This window comes from Trichosurus vulpecula, chromosome 8 (genome assembly GCF_011100635.1).
Source record: "Trichosurus vulpecula isolate mTriVul1 chromosome 8, mTriVul1.pri, whole genome shotgun sequence".
In the NCBI taxonomy this organism is placed as follows: Eukaryota; Metazoa; Chordata; class Mammalia; order Diprotodontia; family Phalangeridae; genus Trichosurus; species Trichosurus vulpecula.
The window spans coordinates 257,077,924-257,101,553 of NC_050580.1; positions in this window are offsets into that span (position 1 = coordinate 257,077,924).

The following is a 23,630-nucleotide window of genomic DNA, read 5'->3' on the forward strand; positions in this document are numbered from 1 at the left end:
CTAGCCTCCACTTGCCCCAATCTAATTTTAAGGTAGTATTTTCTCCAGTGGTCTTTTGTACCTCCTTTTCCATTTGGCTAATTCTGCTTTTCAAGACATTCTTCTCCTCATTGGCTTTTTGGAGCTCTTTTGCCATTTCAGTTAATCTATTTGTTTTCTTCAGCACTTTTTTGGGTTTTCTTTAGCAAGTCATTGACATGTTTTTCATGGTTTTCTCACATCATTCCCATTTCTCTTCCCAATTTTTCCTCTACTTCTGTATCTTGCTTTTCCAAATCCTTTTTGAGCTCTTCCGTGGCCTGAGACCAGTTCATGTTTTTCTTGGAGGCTTTTGATGTAGAATCTTTGACTTTGTTGACTTCTTCTTGCTGTATATATTGGTCTTCTTTGTCACCAAAGAAAGATTCCAAAGTCTGAGTATGAATCGGAATCTGTTTTTGCTGCCTGGCCATATTCCCAGACAACTACTTGACCCTTGAGTTTTTCAGCGGGGTATGACTGCTTGTAGAGTAGAGAATACTTTGTCACAAGCTTGAGGGCCTGCACTGTTGTTTTCAGAGCTATTTCTATACAGCCAGCTCTGCCACACCAGCACTCCTCCTCCCCCAAGAACTGCTAACTGGGACTGGACTCAGATCTAAGCTGGCTCTGCACTCCCGCTGGGATCAGCCACTTAATTCCTCCCACCAGGTGGGCCTGGGGCTGGAAGCAACTGCAGCTGTAGCTTTGTAAGCAGCCTCAGAGTTACACCATCTCTGCTGCCCCCAGGGTGGTGGCCGAATTGTGAACTCCTTTCACTCTGTCCCTGCAGTTTTTCCCACTAACCATCTTTGTTGTCTTTGGTGTTTGTGGGTTGAGAAGTCTGGTAACTGCCACAGCTCACTGATCCAGGGTGCTACAGCCTGTTCCACCCGGCTCCCTGGTCTGGTTGGTCCGGGCATGGCCCTCTCTGAGCTCTGCTCATCTCCGCTCCCAGCATGGTGTGATAGACCTTACCCAGCGACTATCCAGGCTGTCCTGGGGTGGAGCCCCGCTTCCTTCTGCTATTTTGTGGGTTCTGCAGTTCTAGAATTTATTCAGAGCCATTTTTATAGGTGCTTGGAGTGTCCTTGGGAGAGAGCTTTAACCAAGACGCTGCTTCCCGGCTGCCATCTTGTCTCTGCCCCCTTTTTATGTCTCTCTTGAGTTTTGTATTTGAAGATCAAATTTTCCATTGAGCTCTGGCTTTTTCATCAGGAAGACCTGGAATTCCCTCATGTCATTGAACATCCATCTCCTTGCCTGAAAAATTATGCTCAATTTTGCTGGGTAGTTAATCCTTGGTTGTAGTCCAAGCTCCTTTGCCTTTTGGAATATCGTATTCCAATTTCTCCTGTCATTTAATATAGATTCTGAAAGATCCTGTGTGATCCTGACTGCAGTTCCAGGATACTTGAATTGTTTCTTTTTGGCTGCTTGCAGTATTTTATCCTTTACTTGATAATTCTGAAATTTGGCTATAATATTTCTTGGAGTTTTCAATTTGGGATCTCTTTCAGGGGGTGATCCGTGGATTCTTTCGATGACTCTTTTACCCTCTGGTTCTAGGACCTCATGACAGTTTTCCTTCAGGATTTCTTGGCAGATACTCTCCAGGCTCTTTTTTTCATCATGGCTTTCCAGTAGACCAATAATTCTTAAATTGTCTCTCCTGGATCTATTTTCTAGGTCAGTTGTTTTTTTCCATCAGATATTTCACATTTTGTTCTATTTTTTCATTCTTTACATTTTGTTTGACTACTTCTTGATGCTTCATAGAGTTATTAGCTTCTACTTGCTCAATTCTATTTTTTAATGAACTGCTGTCTTCATTTTGTTTTTGAGTATCCTTTTTCCAATTGGGTGATTTTACCTTTCAAGGTGTCATTTTCTCTAGTTAGATTCTGAATCTCCTTAGCCATTTCACTGATTTTACTTTTTAAAAATTTGTCCTTATCAGAAATTTTTTTCCATTTTTTCTTTTACCTCCCTAATTTGGTTTTTAAAATCCTCCTTTCACCCTTCCAGGAATGCTTTTTTGGCTTGAGACCAGGTCACATTCTCTTTTGAGGTATCAGATGTGGGTATAGTGACAGTGCTGTCCTCTTCTGAATTGGTATTTTCATCTTCCCTGTCTCCATAAAAAGAATCAGTGGTCCTTGGTTTTTTCGTGTTCTTCTTCATGTTGGTTAGCTTTTTCCTGGCTTTAAAATGGATTTCTGCTTTGGGGGCTCAGGGAGCTCTGTCCCAGGTTTCTTTTTCTGGGAATTGTGAATTACTGGCTTTGTGTGTTATGGCCTCTGGTTTCCTGAGTTGTTGGGGAGGGGTTGGCTGGCTGCCAGAAGTCTCCTCTTCCCCAGGACTGCTCTACAGCCTTGGTGGTCTCAGCCATGGTCTGTGCTGGTTCCCGCCACTTCCCCTGGCTGTGCAAAGGCACGTCTGTGTTCCTGGTGTTGACCATGGCTGGCTCCGCCCTTCTGGGACTCAGGAATTCTCACTGTTTGGCTCCTGAAGCCCCACTACTGGCTCCTCTATTCCAGAGTTTATCCCAAGGTATTCTCTGGGTCAGGGTGGGAGGGATGAGAGCTGTTTACCTGGCCTTTATGACTCCTGGAATTTCAAGAAGGTGAGTTTCAAACCTTCACCCAAACAAAAAACTCTTGAGAAAAATAAAGTAAAAAAAAAGTATGTTTCAATCTGTATTCAGACACCATCAATTCTTTCTCTGGGAATGGATAATATTTTTCATCCTAAGCCATTCCGAGCTCTCTTAGATCATTGTATTGCTGAGAATAGCTAAGTCATTCACAGCTGATCATCTTAAAATATTGCTGTTACTTTGCACAAAGTACATTTCACTTTGCATCAGCTCATGTAAGTCTCTCCAGGTTTTCTGAGAGCATTCTGCTTATCATTTCTTATAGTACCAATAGTATTCCACCACAATCACACACCATGATTTGTTCAACCATTCCTCAATTGATGGGCATCCCCTCAATTTCCAATTCTTTGCCACCAGAAAAGAATTGCTATGGCTATTTTTGTACATATAGATCCTTTTCCTTTTTAAAAAATCTCTTTTGGGATACAGACCTAGTAGTGGTATTGGTAGGTCCAATGGTATTCATGGATTTATAGTCCTTTGGGTATAGTTCCAAATTGCTTTACAAAATGGTTGGATCAGTTCACAACTCCACCAACAATGCATTAATGTCCCACTTTCCCCCCATTCCCTCCAACATTTGTCATTTACTTTTCTGTCCTATTAGCCAAACTAATAAGTTTGAGGCAGTACCTCAGAATTGTTTTAATTTGTATTTCTCTAATCAATAGTGAGCTAGAGCATTTTTTATGGCCATAGATAGCTTTGATTACTTCATCTGAAAACTTAATATCATTTGATCATTTATCAGTTGGGAAATGGCTCTTATTTTTATAAATTTGACTCAGTTCTTCATATGTCTGAGAAATGAAGCATTTATCAGATAAATATTCTTAAAATTTTTTGCGGTTATTATTGCTCACTGTATTTCTCTCCATTTTATTTCACCTCCTGTTTATTCTGCCTTTTCTTTCACCCCATCCCTTCACAAAAGTGTTTGCTTCTGATTACTTTCTCCCCCAATCTGCCCTCCCTTCTATGAATTATCTTATCCCTTCCTACCTATTTTCCTGTAGGGTGATAGATTTCTGTACTCAATTGAGTGTGTATGTTACTCCCTCTTTAAGCCAATTCTGATGAGAGTAAGGTTTACTCATTCCCTTTCATGTCCCCCCCTTTCCCCTCCACTATAAAAGCTTTTTCTTGCCTCTTTTATGTGAGATATATTACCCCATTCTATCTCTCCCTTTCTCTTTCTCCCAGTACATTTCCTCTCTCACCCCTTAATTTTATTTTTTAGATATTATCCCTTAATATTCAACTCACACCTGTACCCTCTGTCTATATATACTCTTTCTAGCTACCCTAATAATGAGAAAGATCTTACGAGTTACACATATCATTTTTCCATGTAGGAATGTAAATAGTTTAATAAGTCCATCATGATTTCTTTTTCCTGTTTACCTTTTCATACTTTTCTTGAGTCTTGTATTTGGAAATCAAATTTGCTATTTAGTTCTGGTCTTTTCTCAAGAATGCATTAATTTCTTCTACCTCATTGAATATCAACTTTTTCCCTCATGGGTTAAATTAAGTTTTGCTGGGTAGGTTATTCTTGGTTTTAATCCTCATTCCTTTGACCTGGAATACCATATTCCAAGCCCTGTGATCCCTTAATGTAGAAGCTACTAAATCTTGTGTTATCCTGATTATTTTTCCACAATGCTTGAATTTTTCTTTTTGGTTGCTTGCAATATTTTCTCCTTGACCTGGGAACTCTGGAATTTGGCAATAATATTCCCAGGAGTTTTCATTTTGGGGTCTCTTTCAGAAGGTGATTTGTGGATTCCTTCAATTTCTATTTTATCCTATGGTTCTAGAATATTGGTTTCTTGAAAGATGTTGTCCAGGCTCTTTTTTTTTATCATGGCTTTTATGTAGTCCATTCATTTTTAAATTATCTCTCCTGTATCTATTTTCCAGGTCACTTGTTTTTCCAGTGAGATATTTCACATTGTCTTTTATTTTATTCTTTTGGTTTTGTTTTACAGTTTCTTGATTTCCCACACAGTCATTAGCTTCCATTTGCTCTATTTTAATTTTTAAGGTAGTATTTTCTTCAGTGAGCTTTTGGGCCCACTTTTCCATTTGCTAATTCTGCTTTTTAAGACACTCTTCTCCTCATTGGCTTTTTGGACCTTTTTGCCATTTAGTCTAGTCTATTTTTAAGGTATTATTTTCTTCAGGTTTTTTTTGGGGGGGTCTCCTTTAGCAAGCTGTCAACTCATTTTTCATTATTTTCTTGCATCACTCTCATTTCCCTTCACAATTCTTCCTCTCCTCTTCCTTGATTTTCAAAATCCTTTTTGAGCTCTTCCATGGCCCAAGACCAATTTTCTTGGAGGCTTTGGGTGTGGGAGCTTTGGCTTCGCTGTCTTCTTCTGAGTTTATGTTTTGATCTTCCTTGTCAACAAATTAAGTTCCTATAGTCTTGAGTTTTTCCCCATTGTTCACTCATTTTCCCAGTCTTTGGTGTTTGTGGGTTGAGAAATCTGGAAACTGCTACAGGTGCCAGCGATTCAGTCCCATGAGCCCTGCTTTGAGTTTTCTGGGGCCTGTTCTGTGCTGGCGTGGCTGGGCTAGACTACGTTTCTCTTGCCTGGTGCAACAGACCTTTCCTGTCAATCTTCCAGAGTGTCTTAGGCTGGAAATTTGTTTCACCTTGTCTTTTTGTGAGTTCTGCTGCTCCATACCTGTCTATATCTGAAAAGGGAACATTGAGGTTTAATGATTATAATTTTGCTGTCTGTTTTTTGTAGAATTTGGTTAACATTTCCTTTAAATACTTAATTGCTACAGTATTTTGTACATATATAAGTATTAACATTATTGTATATGGCACTTTGAAGCTTAATTATATTTTTCTCCTTAACTCTTTTTAACATTTAAAAATGTTTCATTTTTCCAATTATGTGTAGAGATAGTTATCAACATTCATTTTCATGAGATTTCAAGTTTCAATTTTTTTCCCTCCCTTCTCTCCCTCCTCCCCAAGACAGCAAGCAACCTAATATAGCATTAGTGGATATATAGCAATAGGTGGAGAGCATTTTCCATCATGAGTCCTTTGGAATCCTCTTGGATCGTTGTATTGCTGAGAAGAGCTAAGTGTATCGTAGTTGATCATCACACAATGTTGCTCTTATTGTGTACAAAACCGGGTTCTCCTAGTTCAGCTCACTTCACTTACCTGTTTAATTCTTAATGAATTTATTTTTAATGTTGCCTTGTCTGAGGTCATCATTATTAGCCCCACTTTTCTGAAATTGCTTGAGGTTTAATAATACTTAATTTGACTCTGAATGTATCTTTAGTTTTCAAATATCTCTTAGCAACAACGTTGTTGGATTCTGCTTTGTAATCTATTTTGCTAACATTTATTTTATCAATAAATTCATCTCATTTAGTTTTCATAGTTACTTCTGTGTTTCCCTATGTGTCTCCATTCCCATCTTTCTCTGTGAAAAAAGGAGGCAGAGGAAAAGACTGAAAGTGATTAATATTAGTAATCTATGATTGGACTAATCTTTTTCTACTCCTTTTCCCCTCCTCTCTTCACCAAGTCCATTTCTTGATCTCTGGTTCTTATACTTTCTTCCTTCTTTTTAGCCCATTCTTTATGATTTAGACTACAAAGCTGACCTTTGTGTTGCTTTAATGATTTTTCCTCCTCACTCTTCCCTCTCTCTTCAGTCCTTTTCTTCACTTTCCTTCCTCTTATGTCCATTTTCTTGGTTATGCAATGGATTGCTATGTTAAACTTTCTATCTCTGTATCTGTCTCTGCCTTTAACCTCAATCTTTCTTTATCTAGTTTGGATAAGAGGGAGGATCTTGAAACACCCCTTCCCACCTTCCATTTTTATATGCTCATATTCTCACAAACTTAATTATTGCTAAATAGAAAATTCCTCCTCCTCCTCCATTTCTTCCTTAGGATTTTCCTTTTTTACACCCTTTTCTTCACTCTGTTACAAGTAACCAAATCACAGTCTTTGTGTTCCTTGAAGACAATGCAGTTTTGAAGGAAAATTTGTTTCTTTCCCCTTTGTTAAAATGTGAGCAATTCAGCATCATTTAACTATTTCTAGCTGCTAAATGTAATTACCTTTCTACATTTCTCTTGACCATTGTGTTTTTATTTCAAAGTTTTTTCATGGCTCGTTTTTATTAAGGATACATAAGTCATTTATTCTACTAGAGGTCCCTTTTCCCATTTAGAATGATATTAAGTTTTTCAAGGAAAGTTATTCTTAGTTGTAAGCCCTTGTTTTTTGCTTTTTGAAACATTGTTTTTAAAAGCAAGATACTTACAGATCTATGTGCTTCTCTGGGATGAAATTGTAAAATGTATTTTTTTTTAACATGAGGTCTCTACCCTACCCCCTTTTTTACATACTAGACCAGTGACATTTTGTAAGGGAGAACCTCACAATCACTCTCTAAGACAAAATTTCCTGGTTGGTCTTTTCCACTAGGATACCTCTTCCCAATTTGAAATAGTAATAATAGGTAACATTTATATGGTGTCTATTATGTGCCAGGCATTGTGCTAAGTCCTTTATAAATATTATCTCATTTGATGCTCATAATAATGCTGGGAGGTAAGTTCTATTATTATCCCTATTTTACAGATGAGAAAACTGAGGCAAACAGAGATTTAGGTAACTTTTTAAAGATAGGTTAAGTATCTGAGGCTGGATTTGAACACAGGTCTTCCTGACCTCAGGCCTTAGTGCCCTGTCTACTGAGCCACCTAGAGGTCTGAAAACAGTTGCATAGTCCTCTTCGGTGATCTACAGGAAGACATTGACAAATAGTTTTCACTCAGGTTCTTTGTGCTCCTGGGAAACAGTGGGATAGGATTCACACTGTGGAGCCTGAACCTTAGCTACTTAAGTGTTACAGGAATTTCATATGTGGACAGAGGAGAACCAGTCTCTCAAAACTGTTTCTGAAAACTGTTGAATCAGCAGATCCTGTAAGTGGCTGTCATTTATTTATTTATTTTTGCTTTTTTTTTTTTAACCAAGGAGACCATCAGCTTTCTCTTTCTCTTAAGCTGCAGGAATAGACTAAAGCCCCAGTAAGACCACCAAAGATGAGCCTCAATCATGATAGCAATTTTATTGACTGGTGGTTCAGGTTGAGGCAGAGGCTATTTTTAAGCTCTTAGTTAAGAGGAAGGATCTCGAGATGTGTGAGAAGAATATGTAAATGTGAAAGAAGTGATGGGAGAAGTAGGCACCACATCATCCTCATTCTTATATTAATTAGATGAAACATTGATCTGAAATGATTGGATGATTGTTACTGCCTATCCTTTACAAGACCACTTCAATATTTCCATTTTCTGACTCAGTGTCTGTAATTTCTAATTGAGAGCTAGAGACAGCCTTTTGGACTGCTGATCATTACTTCAGCTTAGAGGTGGAGGAAGGGGATCTTTCTCAGACAGCTTTAGTTCTGGCTTCATTCTTCAAAGCAGCATAATCTAGTGGAGAAAGCACTGGTCTTGGCATCAGGAGACCTGAATTCAATTCTCATTTCTTCTATTGACTAAATTTGTGGCCTGGGGTGAATCCAAATATCTAAGATATTTTATTATCTATCAAAGGCAGGCAAAAATACTTATAGTACCTTATTGTGGATAAATTTGAGGAAAATACTTTGCAAAGTCCAATGGAAAAGTGAAACGTTATTAATTGCATTATTATTAATCGTAATCTAGTCCCCTCCTACCTTTCTAGATTTCTTCCACTTTACATCCCACTATGTACTCTTGGATCCAGTGACACCATCCTCCTGGCTGTTTCATGAAAGAAGACACTCCATCTCTTGGCCTAATGTATTCTCTTTGGCTGCCACCCATACCTGGAACACTCTCCCTTATCCACTCCAACTACTGATCTCCCTGGCTTCTTTTAAGTCTCAGTTAAAATCCTACCTTCTACAGAAAGCCTTCCCCAACACTTCTTAATTCCTGTGCCTTCCCTCTTTTAATTATTTCCTATTTATCCTCTATAGGGCTCACTTTGTGTATATTTATTTGCATGTTGTCTCCTCCATTAGATTGTAAGCTCCTTGAGGGGAAGGAATGTGTCTTGCCACTTTTTTTGTAACCCTAGATCTTAGCACAGTGCTTGGCACACAGTAGGCATCTAATAAATGTTTTTTGATTGATTGATCATTTAGCTCTTGCAGTCTTACCTGAGGAACTTGGTATTTGTGTATCACTGACAGGTCCTCTCCAATTAGGAGGTGATTTTCCATTTGCCTGGCCAATTTTACCCCCTTCTCCCCCCACATTCATCCCAATGAGTCATTATCAACATTTTTCAAACTTAAGGTCTTAGTAGAAATTTTTGTATATCAATGTACATATCTTATTTTTGTATTATTTAGGATCTTCTGATGCACTGTTAAGCTGTACTTCCTCTACAGAGTTTCCAAGTACTGATCTAGTCAAGCTATATCTTTCCTTAGAAAACTTGGTAAGTTGTATTCATTGCCTATATTAACTCTTCTCCATCTTTCTTTGGATGTGTTGTATTTTTATCAATAGTGGGATGCCCTCTTACACAAATTAGCTTATTTTAAGCTTTGGAGTTAATATGTCCATAGAGATCTACCTGGTTCCCTCCTTTTTGGCTGTAGGAAGTTTGTTTTAGATGAAGAGTTTTGAGTTTATTTTACCACTCTGAGCACTAAGGAAAATTCCCAGTACTTAGACAGAGGTTAGGATCTTTGCTTAATCTTACATTTAAATCGATCTCCTAGTTAACCTCATTGTGGTTGAGGCAAAATTCCAGTTTACTGGGAACAGTTGGGTAATGAAACAATAGATTACTATATTACTGTCTTTGGATAGAGAGGAATTAGAGAAGGGAAGTTAGGAAAAATAGCTGACCTTTCCATGGTATTTCTGTCAGAGGGAGCCCTTCTCTCCAGAGGAGTATGGAGCCAGTGATTCTTCTTAATATCTTCCTCCTCTGCCACAGTTCACTCTTCTTCTCTAAGGACGCCCAAAATACTATGCTTCCGTCTGTCCAATCCAGGTGTTCAGAATCTCTTCCCATGATTCTGAGATAGTTTCTTTTTAAAAATACACTGGTAAGCACATGACCTGGTCTCATACAATGGCTTTATTATTTCAAGGAGGGGTATAGATTCACATTCAATTTCGATTATTTGATTTAAACAAAAAATATTCTCATCTAGTTAAGCCTAGATAGAGGTGATTTCAACTCAACATTTACAATAGCATTATATTTTATTTGAATAGATCTAACCATTTTCAGGGTTGGGAAGAGATGATTCTAAATGAATGAATGAATGAATGCCCCTCCAATTACCACCCTGCCTATCCAAATAGCCATTCTATAGTGGTATTGAATACTAAGTGGACCATTGGGTTGATGTACTTTTGCTTTTATAATATCTATTTTGTTGAAAGCCGATCCTTATCTGATTCAAAATGTTGTTGTATGCAAGTATAAACATCATCTGATGTCATTTTATCATTGTCAGAGAAATTGGAAATAGTACAGTCTTCTGTTCTGTCTCCTTCTTCTACCCTATTCCTTATTTATGGATTAAGATGAGCCTCCCGTCTATCCCTCCTCTACTTACCTACACTTGATATTTTGATTTTTCCCCCCAAAGGTTGTCCGATGTTTTTTCATATATGGAGACAAAGATGATGCATTAGGAAATAACATAAGGCTGCTCAAGTCAAGAGGAATCAGTCCCAGTCTAACAATTAGAAATAGCACTTACGCTGGTCACTTTCACTTTAATTTGTCACAGGTAATTTTATTCTATGATATTTTATCTTTAGCAGTGATACCTAACACAATATATGTAGTTTCTTTCCATTAGCCCCTTTATTCTTGTAGAGGAAATATTTTTAATATTTTCGCTTGTGGATATTGAAAAAAAAGATGAACTAGAGTCAATCATTCTAGAAATATCAAGCAGTCATACAACATATTGTTGGGGATACAGAATGACATCAATTACAAAATAGAATCAATTTGATTTTCTCGGAAGTCAACATTATTCCATTCTGATATTGTTAGTGACTTCTTCAATTGGACTAGATGTTTCTTTTAATTGTTTCTTTATTTTTAAATTTTTTCTATTGTTTTTTTTTGTTTCTGAGTTAAATTCATAAGTTGTTTTCTTGTAAAATTTTGGTTCTATGTTTTATGTCAATGAAACCTGTTATCTCTCTCTGTACTACTAGCTGTCCTTGCGATGATGCAGGTGGACACAACCAATCAGCTTTCTCTAGTTACAAGGGAGAAAATTCTCATCCCTTGCACCAGTACAAACCAGATGACTTAATGCTGTTTCATGCCTATATGCTGTTCTATTTTTATCCACTTTCCTTAAAGTATAAGAAGTCTTGCAAACCCCACCTGGGGGTCTTTTGGCTTGCTGAGAAGCTGAAGAACCCATTTATTGGTAACTGCTAGCCTTACCAATAATTTTAACATGCTCAGAACTTTGTTGCTTTGTTTTACCTTAATTTCAATCAAATGATGAACTTTTAGCCAGGAGTTTAGAGGGAATACTAGCCCCTGGGTCGGTCTCTCTGAGAAAATTCCTGAGAGTACTGTGGTGTTATTTTCATAGGAGACTTAAGAGGCTACCTTGGAGGTCAGACTCCTCCTCAGTTCCAATCAGCTTCAGCCAAGGTAAAGTCCCCATGCTGTTGGGAAAGTTGCAACTTTGCTTGTTTGTCTTAGTGTTTCATTTGCAATTACTGTAACTGTTTGGCAATAACTGTTAACTATACAACCCAGGAAATCCCTCCAAGGGCATAAAGCATGAATTTGTTAGTACCTCTTCAGGGCAAGAAGAGACTGGGGAAGACTTGGAAATAGGGTTTTTTCCTAGTTGGAAAAGTAAGGTGCATACCAACTATGCCCCTTTAGGGAAGTCATTAGATAGTCCTTGGAGATTTTTTCTTCAAAGGGAGCCCCAGTTCAAGGCAGAGGTATATTTTCCATTCAAGAAGGAGTTGGGGAAGCCTGGAAACAGAAATTCATTCTCAGTCAAAAAGGAGGTAAGTAAAAATAGAGCAAAATTGGCCTAAAGCATATAAGAAAAGCCCCAAATCTGGCCTAAAAGGGACTTCTACTTGCGCACACCATTTTTAAAGTGTTCTTGCATTTGTCTTGTCATATTATCTGTGTTTTGTATGTCAAACTAGCTTTTTTTGGAGGCCTGGTCAAAGGAGAAGGAGTGAAAACTTTTTCTTCAGAAAGAAAGTCTTTCTCTGTTTTTCTAACTCTGGCCAAGTTGGAAGGCAGACAAGAGACACAGTTTAGAAGGAATCTTTGTTCCCAGTCTGCAGAAATTTATGGCATCATAAACTAATTAGAGACTAAATTTGTGACCTAAATATAATTTCTCTACAGTGAATTTGCAAAATGTGGTTTGAATACTTTTTATGAATACTGAAATGTTTTAAGGAGTTTTGAGGTAATACTCTGCAGAGATTGTTTTAAGGACAAATAAAAATAAAACTGAAAGTTACATAGAAACAACATTTAGAATTTTTATCACTCTTTCTTTGGAAAGTGGTGGATTTGTTGTTTTAGTGCTAGGGAAGAAAGTGAATTCACTGATTAGAGAAAGAAAAAAATAGGTTTTGAATTTACAGTTTAAATTTATTTGACACTTAAGAACTGCCTATTTTACTAGCTCTTTTCAAGGAGCTTGTTTGAATCAGGGAGCAGTAAGTAAAATTTAATTTGGAAAGATGTTTTACCCTTGTATATTACCCTTGTATATTCTTCTGCAAATGATATTAACAGAACATAATTATTTAGATAAATTAGAAGCAAGGTTATCAAAAGAAATTGCCTAAGGCAATGTATTTTAACCTCTTAAGAACCCCAAAGCAACAATATTGCAATAAGAAATTTTTTTTGTGTTAAATTACAAAGAAGAAATTCAGTGGAGATTAGTTCTATAGATAGTCTGGGATACGATTGGCAAAAAAGATTAAAGGAATTGAACAAGGAAATAAGGGAAGTGTTAGAGCAGAATATGAAAAAAATGAGACTGATGCAGTTTTAAAAGGATATATAAAGAAAGGAAGAGAGAAAGTTTAAGTAATTAAGGAGAAGAAGAACTAGGTATAAATTTAAACAAAGTTGTAGTCTGTTCACACTGACTGTTAATGAAAGATTTGAAAGTATAAAGAGTTTGAAACTTAAGAAAGAGAGGTTTGAGGGAGGTTTTGATCTCATTAGTATAAGAAGGATATGGGAAATATGTGATTATTCTTTACGCTATGGAAGCATTAGCAACAGAATTGCAGCATAAAATTCCCAGGCTCCAGACCAGAAGGATGGGAATGAGAGGCTGCCATGAGATTCTCCCTATCTCTTCCCCAGGGTTAAAATTGAAAAGGGGGAAGGTGGCTCAGTCATGGGAAGGATGCTTAGTTTGAGACCTTTTTGATTTCCTGGATTAGGGACTTTAAGTAGTTGTTATCAAGGAGCCTCTTGGCTGTGAAAGAGAACTCGGATGTTGGTGCTCCCCGGTCTGGTCCTGTATGTAAATATTTCTGCTACTCTGTTTTTTTCTATATTTCTATAAGGATGTTTTGTCTTGTCTAAGTGTGCAGAATAAATGTTGTGCTGGTTTAGTTTTGAGTGAAGAGTGCTTATTATACTGTGAAATTCGATCCTTAAAAATATATATATACATACATATTCATAGCGGCTGCCCATATCGCACCGGGGATACACTGATTTGGGAGGCCGCCTCAGCACCAGATACTGGAGCTTTTACCCCTGGGATAGTAAGGGGAGTTGGGTGTCTGAGCCTGGGAAGACAGAGGGAACCTCTGCTGACAAGGAGCTCCAGACCCAGCTGTGTTGCAGAGAGCAGCAGGGGCAAGAAGGAACTAGCACATGCTGGGTGAGTGCAAAAGCAGTGGGGCAGGAGGCCCCTGGCTGTGAGCACTCAGGAGGCTGGAGGTTTGACTTTGGTTCCAGGCTAGAGGGGAGAACTGAAGATGTGGGGCAAGAGGAACCATCCCCTATATCCCAGGACTAGAGGAGATTACAAATATTAAGCTATTACTACAAAAAATGCACAGGCAAAAGAGAAAGAATCCAACCATAGAAAGTTATTATGGAGATAGAGAAGACCAGGGTTCATCTTCAGAGGAGGATATTGAAGGAAAGAAACCCTCTTCTATTCCAAAGAATAATGTCCAGTGGTCACCTGCCCCAAAAGAATTCATAGAACTTAAAAAAAGACTTTGAAAATCAAATTAAAGGAAAACTAATAAAATCAAGATTAAAGAAAAACTAATAAAAAAAGAATAATCCAAGAAAAACAAGAAGATTATGAAAGTCAACCAATTAGAAAAGGAGATCCAGAATCTCAAGGAAGAAAATGACACCTTGAAAATTAGAATTGGCCAAGGTGAAGTCAGTGAAGTTATAAGAGATCAAGAAATAATTAAAAAAAAAAGAAAGAATGAAAAAAAAATAGATGAGAAAGTGAAACATCTTGTAAGGAAAACAACTGATCTGGAGAATAGAGCAAGAAAAGAAAATATAAGAATAATCAGACTACCTGAACACTATGATCAGAAAAAGAATCTTGATACAATAATATAAGAAATAATTAAAGAAAATTGTCCTGAAGCATCAGAACAAGGGAGGAAAGTAAAGAAAAAAATCCATTGATCACCACTTGAAAGAGATACTATGAGGAAATAGGAAAATTATAGTCAAATAACCCCCAGCTCAAGGACAAAATATTAAGAGCAACAAGAAAGTACCAATTTAAAATATGACAGTGCCACAAATAGAATCACACAAGACCTAGCAGTGGAGACACTAAAGGACTGCAAGTCTCAGAATGCTATATATCAAAGAGCAAAAAAAACCTGGGGTTCCAGCTGAAAATATCATACCCAGCAAAGTTAAGCATGATCCTGAATGAAAAAAATGAACATTTGATCACCTGTCAGACTTTCAGCAATTTGTTAAAAAAATCAAACAAACAAACCTGAACTTAATAGAAGATTTGACATACAAGAGACAAGAGAAACATAAGGTACATACCAAAGGCTGATTACAAGGGATTCAATAAGGAAAGACTGTTTACCTTTTACAAATGTAAAATGTAAAACATATGTCTAAGATTGTCATTAGTAAATGGTTAGTTAGTAAGAAAGATTGGGGTAAATCTGACTATGATATGACTTTAAAAAATAAAACCATTTAGAACATCTAAAAAGAGTAGTTATTTTATACAAATGAGGTTCAGGAGAAAGAATCAACACAGAGGAATTAGATGGAGGAGGAGGGCTGGTAGTTATGGTAACCTACTTTCATCAGGAATGGGTTTAAGAGGGAACAAATAGAAATAGAACAATAAGGAGATAGGGAGGTGGGAGAGGATAAAGGAGGCATCTCTAGAGCAGAGAGTGAGGGAATAGGTTATAGGGGGTTATAGAGGGGTGTTTAGACCTATGGGAATGGGAGGATGGCAAGGGATCCTTGGAGGGGATGGTAGGCTAAATAATGGGAGGGGAAGGTAGTGGGTAGAAGTGAAGTAGAGGTGGGATATACACAGAAGGGATATACACAAATATAAAAACAAAGATCAGGAGTAGAATTTGTTAGGTAAAGTATATGTCTATATGTGTACATATGTATGTATGTATTGTATATACATATATGTATAATATGTATATGTGTATGTATATATCTATATATAAATATATCCACACTTAATTGTAGCCTTCTGGGTTGGGGGAGGAAGGGTGAAAAAAGAACAAAGTAAGAAGTGCGCAGCAGAGAACAAAAGACAACTTACAAAGAAGCAAAGAAAATATGGACAGTTCTCAACACAATGTGTAGTATTTATTATATAGGCTTTCTTGAAAACTTATCACTACATATTTTGGATCTTCTAACTGCTATGCACATAAAATGCTTTTTTTTCCCTTTTCTTACTTTGTATTTAAGTTTCAATATTTAAGTTTATGTCATGTTTATTTTCATTTCTCTATTCTGTGTTTGTGTTTTGGTGTTTGAGTCTAAATTTTAAAAAAAACTGAAAAGCTTCAGGGACAAATGAGAGAGTGGAGGCTAGGTTGTGAACATAAAAGGACTTGATTTGTTTTTTGGGGGGGTGATTTAAAGGGAAATAAAGAGAAGATTATGGGAGCTTGGGGGGGGGTCACCAGAAGTCTTTGAAATTGAGCTAATTGACAACAACGGTCTCTAAATTCTGAAGTACTGCCTACTGATGTTCCTTGGAAATTTTTTTTTGAGATTTTAGATATTACCTTTAGTGATGAAAAATCCAGATTTTATTTGACAGATTTTGTTCTGAAACTAAACAGGATAATTGTGGTAAATCAGAGTCTAATACAAGCAATAGTTGCTATTTGGCATTAACATGACCTTGGTTCCACTGTTACATTGTTGGTGGAGTTATGAATGGATCTAGCCATTCTGGAGAGCAATTTGGAACTGTGTCCAAATGGCTATAAAAATGTGCATACCCTTTGACCCAGAAATACCACTTCTAGGGCTGTATCCCAAAAAGATCACACAAGTGGGAAAGGTACCCATATGTACAAAAATATTTATAGCAGCTCTTTTTGTGGTGACAAAGAATTGGACATCAAGGAGATGCTCGTCAATTGGGGAATGGCTAAACAAGTTGTGGTATATGAATGTAATGGAATAGCACAGATGTATTGCTTCTGTGATGACTAACTTTGATAGACTTGGCTCTCCTCAGCAATACAAAGTTCAAAGACAGCTCCAAAGGACTCATGATGGAAATACATCTGGAGAAAGAATTATGTAGTCTGAATGCAAATGAGGCAAACTATTTGTGCTCTCTCTCTCCCTCCCTCCCCCCCTCTTCTTTTTTGGTTTTGTTTCTTCTTTCTCATGATTCATTCCATTGGTCATAATTCTTCTTTACAACTTGACTATTGTGTAAATGAGTTTAATGAGAAGGTATATGTAGAACATATATTGGATTCCATGCCTTCTTGGGGGGAGGGAGGAGGTGAGGGAGAGGAAGAAAATTTGGAACTCAAAAACTTGTGGAACTGAGTGTTGTAAACTAAAAATAAAAAATCTAAAAATTAAAAAAAATCCCTATTTTACACATTAAAAAAAGATGACCTTGGTTCTGAAAAAAAAATCAGTCAAAATACGTCTCAGAAATTTGTTAGCTTAAGCAAGTTACATTATTTCTGTTTATCTCAGTTCCCTGATATGTAAGGGGAATTATGACCTACCTCCTGGGGTTGTTACGATATAATGATTGCAAAATGCTTAACAATTACTGGCATATCATAAGCACTACGTAAATATTGACCTATCATTATTATCATTTCTTTAATTGAATATAATTACTCCTTCCTGGGTAATTCCATATTAGGTTTTAAGTGTGGCTAGTATAAAATCCTAAAGGTGATAAAATAAATGATTTTCTGTAAAAGATAATTTAGAAATGGATTCTACCTCTCTTATGTTATGTGACTGGCAAAAAGGTACGTTTCATGTTTTAAATACATGATATTGTATTTGATGTTATTATTGTATTTTTATTGTATTTTTGTATTTTATATTGTATTATATTGTATTATTGTATTTTATATTGTATTTTTAAATTTTCTTTACTATGAATTTTAGGAAACCATGGATACTGTTAAGAGAATGATGCAATTGTATCATTGGAAATTTTTGACTTGGATGCTGTGAAATTATTGGAGGCCATTGTAAAACCTATCAAGTACTTCATTGAGTATATTTTAAGAGCAAACAGGAGCAGTTATTTTTCTGTGTGAGGAAACATACAAAAAAAGTTCTTGTAAAATCTCCTTATTGATAAACTTGCCGGGTTCCTTGAGACTTGGGCAAGGTCATAAAATCTTCTCATCCCTGTGAGAGAACTTGCTAAATTGTTGTTGTGAAATCATGAAATGATGAATTGGTTTGTTGAGAAACTGATATCCCCTCTTCCTTCACAAGCACCCTCCGCCAAATGAGGAGGGGGGAAGATTTAGAAGTTTGTTTATAGTATAGAAGTGACCCGATGATTTGTCTCAGTGTTCTACATGAGTCTAAACTTGAGAAGAAGAAAAAGAAGAAAAGGATGTTGAGGGAATCTTTTTTTGAAAAGCCTGTTAACATTTTTATTAACTGTTATTGCAATGACATGAGAGAAATAATAATAATAATATATAATAATAATAATAACTGGTTTTAGTCCTAAGCTATGATTAATGAAACTTGTTATTTGAGGTAAAAATCTCCTTGGATTATAATTTGATAATGTTTTGAGTTTTTGAATTCAGGTATAAATGTCTGAATTATCATTAAGTCAGTAATCCACTATTCAAGGGATAGTGGATTGTCCTGCAGTCTAAAGAACTGATATATGTGAATGTCTGTGTCTGGGAAAGTTGAGGGGATGACCTTGGCATAGTCAAAGGCAGGATCATCATGACTCAATTTCTCCATTATACCATTCCTTTTGTTCCTTTTGAACAGGAATGTTTTCCTCCTGGTTAGTTCTAAGCCTGGCTGTGGTACTCCGTGAACAGTGTGGAACTTTTCTATATGATTGGCTGTTCCAAATTGTAACTATGACTCTTTCCTGAATTTGAACAGAAGTAAGGAAGCTTTATTTTATTATACCTGTGTTGAACCATTCTGTGCCATTAGGCTTAGGCTTGGAGGACCAGTCTTGAAGCTGTTCCAACCATGTCCCTGCTTTTCTCTTTTGTAGCAAATCTCTCTAACCATGACAGGTAACTTTGTAATTTTTTTAATATGATGAATCTTATTATGATACTCCAGCATCCCTGCACTACTATCATAGGATACAAGTATGAAAGATCTTACTGTTTTCAGTCTTAATTGATAGTCATATCCATATCCCAAGAACTAAGTAAATACATTTTTGGACTTGCTAATAGTCATATATTTGTGATTAAGATCAGGTCCTTGAAATAATCTTATTCTTTCAGAATGATGTGGTGGTAATATCCTCCTAAAGGGCGAATTAAGACAAAGATGCAGAAAATTTTGTAAGACAGAGATGTAAATATTTTTTAAAAAATTCAAATGGAGTATCAAGAGTTCAAGGATGCCTCCATTGTTCATTGTCCATCTCTCTATAAAACTTTGAGAAAACAGGAACAGGCTATTTTCTCTAAGAACTAGAATATATATATATATAATTGGCTTCCAAATGTTTCTGATAGGATAATAAGTTTCAAAAATTGGATTGAGGATTTTATGTGTAAAATTTCACTGATGATTATGAAGAGGGTGAAAATATTTTCCTATCTGTTTGATAATTTTAAGAAACAGAAGGACTCATTTTATTAGTCAGACCTTCATAAATTCTTTTTAAAAATTTTCCTTCAGCTTGTTCATAGCAATTGCATATGACATATAGGGGTTTAGGTAAAGATAGAAATAGCAAATGATATGTAACATCTGAAATTCTCTGAAGTTTTAAGTGAATTATGGGTTCCTAATTTGGTGTTATTTTTTATAGCATTATTGTTAATAAGGATCAGAACCATAAGATTTGATCTGTTTTTGGTCACATGAGCTAGTTATTGGAAAATTAAACTTAGAAGGTTATGCCAAATTGTATTGAATAGTCTCTGCAAGTGACTTGCCAAAGAATCAAATCTACCAGATGTTCCTAGAGTCTAGACACATAGGCAAAAATACATATTTTCAAGAAATGAAATGAATGAAATTTTCAACAACATTTTATTTAATTGGAATATTAACAAGCAACATCTTCAATATGATTTCCATCATTTGTGATGCAAAGGTTGATGTGCTTTGCAAGATTCATGTGAACTTGATGCAGTAACTCCACTGCCGTCAGTTCTAGCACATTCACTCTTTATGCTTCCAATAGTCTACATGTGTTCAATCAAGTGTGTTGCATCTGTGATTTTCATTGAGTACACTTTCTCCTTTAGCATAACCCAGAAAAAGAAGTCACTGAACAACACACTGTCTTTGGTGAAATGTTTACTGAGATGTTAATGAGATTTCCTATGTGTGCAGACTTTAGGGATACCCTGCATTTGGGGGGAGCCTCCTCTTCAGAGCGGCCCTGAGAATGAAAACTATTCTAAAATGTCCAAGTGAAGATGTTTCCAGAGAGCAGACATCTGGGATTCAAGATGAAATGTGCTGATTAAATGGATATTGGGAGTGTGTTACTTAAATTGATGGTCATTTTTGTATATCTTTGGCTTTTTGTTTCATGGTGTTTATGTTTGCTGAGTTTTCTTGGTTACCTAGGTGATATGCAAATCTCCTCTTCCAAATTAGTCCTTAGTGAGTCCTCCTAGGGTTTGAATCTCTCACTTGAAATTGAAAAGTTGGCTCAGGCTATAAGTGAAGTGCACATCTTCTCAATACAGATTGAGATAGGTTCTGTGGCTCAAATGGCTTTGCAAAATCGCATGGTTTTAGTTATTCTTACTGCAACTCAGGGAAGTACTTGTGCTACGATTAATCAATTTTGTTGTTCTCATGTTAACCAACCTAGGGAAATAGTCACAGTCTTCCCCAAATTCAGCAAATTATATCAGAAACACAATTACCATTTCAAGTGACCCATGGCGGAATCCTTCTCCTTGGTTCACTTGGAAATGGGCTATTAGCCACCCTTGGTAAATGCGCCCTTAGTGCCCTCTGCCTTAAATCCTGTTTTAGACTTTGTATTAGTTGCTGTATTTAAGCCTGTTCCAAACTTATGCCAGGAAAGCTTATGGCAATATGCACTACTGATAATGACTATGTTCAAAATCTTATAGAATTATCCTATAGATAAGTGATCCATGGGAGACGAGTCTCCTGTTGATCAAAGGGTGGTGGTGGGGAAGGGCAGGGAGGATTTAAAAAATCAATTGATTCTATTTTGTAATTGGTGTCATCCTGTATCTTTACTGGTATTTTGTATAACTACCTGTCACACTTCTTTGTCTCAGAATTAAGTTCATAAGTTGTCTTCCTGTAAAGTCACTTTATCTTTATTTGAAGGAAACTTGTTATCTCTGCATCACTTGCTGTCCTTGTAAGGATGCAGATGGATACAATCAATCAACTTTCCCTAGTGACAAGGGAGAAAATCTCATCCCTTCCACCAATAGAAACCAGATGGCTTAATCTGACATCTTGTCTATGTGCTGTTCTATTTTTATCCACTTTTCCTAAAGTATATAGAAATCTTGTAAACCCCACCCGGGGGTCTTTTGGCTTGCTGAGAAGCTGAAGACCCCTTTTATTGATAACTGCTAGCCTTATCAATAAATTGAACATGCGAAGAACATTGTCGCCTTAGTTTACTTTAATTTCAATCATTACACTTCTGTGCTTGTGGTACAATTGTCTTTATTTCTTAAATAATTTTGCGAAAATCCCCAAACACCCATTTTGAGTGTTGACTGTTTATTCGTTTAACTTAGTGAGCAGCATCCTGATGACAAGCACCACTACCTTTTGGGGCATAAAAACTGAGGCAGCATGACATAAGAATCAGATTTTCCTGAGCATGTTACAGATAAATGTATAAACCAGAGTTATTTTTGAGATTATTGTTCTGAATGTGGGAAATCAGAGTTACAAGAGTTGTCAAACAAAAATCTTGATAAATTAGCTTCATGTTGGGCTGATAGTTTATTCTTACATAGAAAAAACCCACATTTGTGAGGTGCAACAATTGATGATTCATCCATTTGGTAAAGAAACTTCTCTCCTGTTGCCATGGTTGTGTCTGGGCCCTTAGTCATAGTTTTCTTCTCAGTAATTGAAAAGGTTCCTGTTCTGTTAATTCATTTCTTCTTTCAACACTTATTGAATATGCCTTCTTTATGGAAGACATTGTGTCAGGCCATATGGGACCAGCCACAAATTGCCCATTTCTGTGCTGGAAATAGATTTTTCTTTTTGGTACTAATGACGTAGTACTTGTATTAGCCTTTTTCCTAATCATGATGGTAAATATTGGATTTTATGTATGTTACTAGCACACACAAGGGCAGTGTGATGTGGTGTCAGACTTAGAGTCAGTACAAATTGGGCTTGAAAACTTGACTCCCACACTTCTCAGCTATGGAGTATTACTAGAAAGCCAACTAACTTTTCTTAGAACCTTATACTACTCATCTGTAAAATGGAGGGAATAATACTTTAATTACTAACCTTACAAGGTCATTTTAGAGTTAAACTATAATGTCATGTCAATTACTATTATCTTAGTATCGAACTATGATACGTCATTTACTTTGGGGAATGAGTTTTCAGTTAACTTACTTATAGATTTGTATCCTATTTTTCTTTTCATTGGGTTGGTAGAGTTAATACTATGATTCAAAGGAAAAAGTGAGGCTATGAGGAATTATGCTTATGAATTTACTTATCTGAATTTTCTTTTAAATTGTGGTAGTGGAAGATGTCAAATTAACTTTCTTATGACATGAGTTATAAAACATTATCTACTCTCTTTGTTTTTAAAGGGAAAGGAAGACAGTGTCTGGTTACTCGAAATTCCCAGAAAGTCAATTACAGTTAACATAGGTAACAATATACTATGATGGTTCTTTTTACCTCCAGGTTAGTTATTTTGATGATGATGATGGTGATGATGATGATATCGGTCATTTGAAATAGACCCTGGATACTGAACTGGCATAGTGGAAAGTTGCTAATTTCATGCAAGATTCCTTGGTAGATGTAATAAAAGACAATTTTGTTCAGTTACATAGTAAGGCAAAAACAATGAGATATTCTTGGCAAAGGTATTTACCACTGTTATAGAGGATTGCTAACACAGAGATCAAACAGAAGGAGAACGCCCTGCAAAGGTAACGTCCTGCTAGTGTTCTTGCTCTAAGGCGGTGCTGCATAGAGTGCCAGGCCTAGAGTCAGGAACACCAGAGTGCTAATCCTGTCTCAGATGTTTATTAGCTCTGTGACCCTGCACAAGCTACTTAACTTTGGTCTGCCTCAGTTTCATCATGGGGATTGTAATTTCATCTCCTTCCCAGGGTTTCTGTGAGGATAAAATGGGATAATATTTGTAAAGTGCCTTGCAAACCTTTAATTACTATATAAACATTACTTATTATGATTATGATTATTTTATTCAAGCTTAAAAATACTACAGAACAGTTTCCTGAATAAGACTTAAAACCCTTCAAAAATCGATCAGCTTAAGCATCAACAGAATCAAAAAATTCCTGTAGTCTGGAGTATGATATGCGATTGGTTGGACAGCCCATAGATTTGCTTCACACATATATATGTAATGTTGACAGGATTATATATTAATGTATATTACATTATTCACATGGACTGTATATATGACACTTAAATACATATATTAGTAAATGTATCCTTAATCCAATCGCCTTCTAAAGAGTCAGCATAGTACGAGAGATTTAAAGTGTGTTGGATTTGAAGTCTAAGCACCTAGGCTCAAATCTTGACCCTGCCACTGTGTGCCCTGTGACTTTGGCTCAACCATTTAACCTCTCTGGACTTCCATTTCTTCAGCTATAGAAGGGGATTAGACTAGATGGTCTCTAAGGGCCCTTGTAGCTCTTGTGCTATGATCCTGTGATCTTTTTCAGCAGATTACCAACTCTATTAATACCCCCTCCCCATCTTGAATTTATCCTTATCTACTGGTTTCTTCTCTACTGCATTCAGATATGGCCAATCCTTTACCCCATCCTTTAAAAAACACACAAAACAAAACAACCATCACTATCATTTCAATAAGCTATCGTTCTTTATCTTGTCTCCTCCTTTCCACTAAAATTTAAGTGGGGAGGGGGAATCCTGTCTACAGTTGCTTCTTCCATTTCTTCTCCTCTCAGTTGTCATTCTTTTGCAATC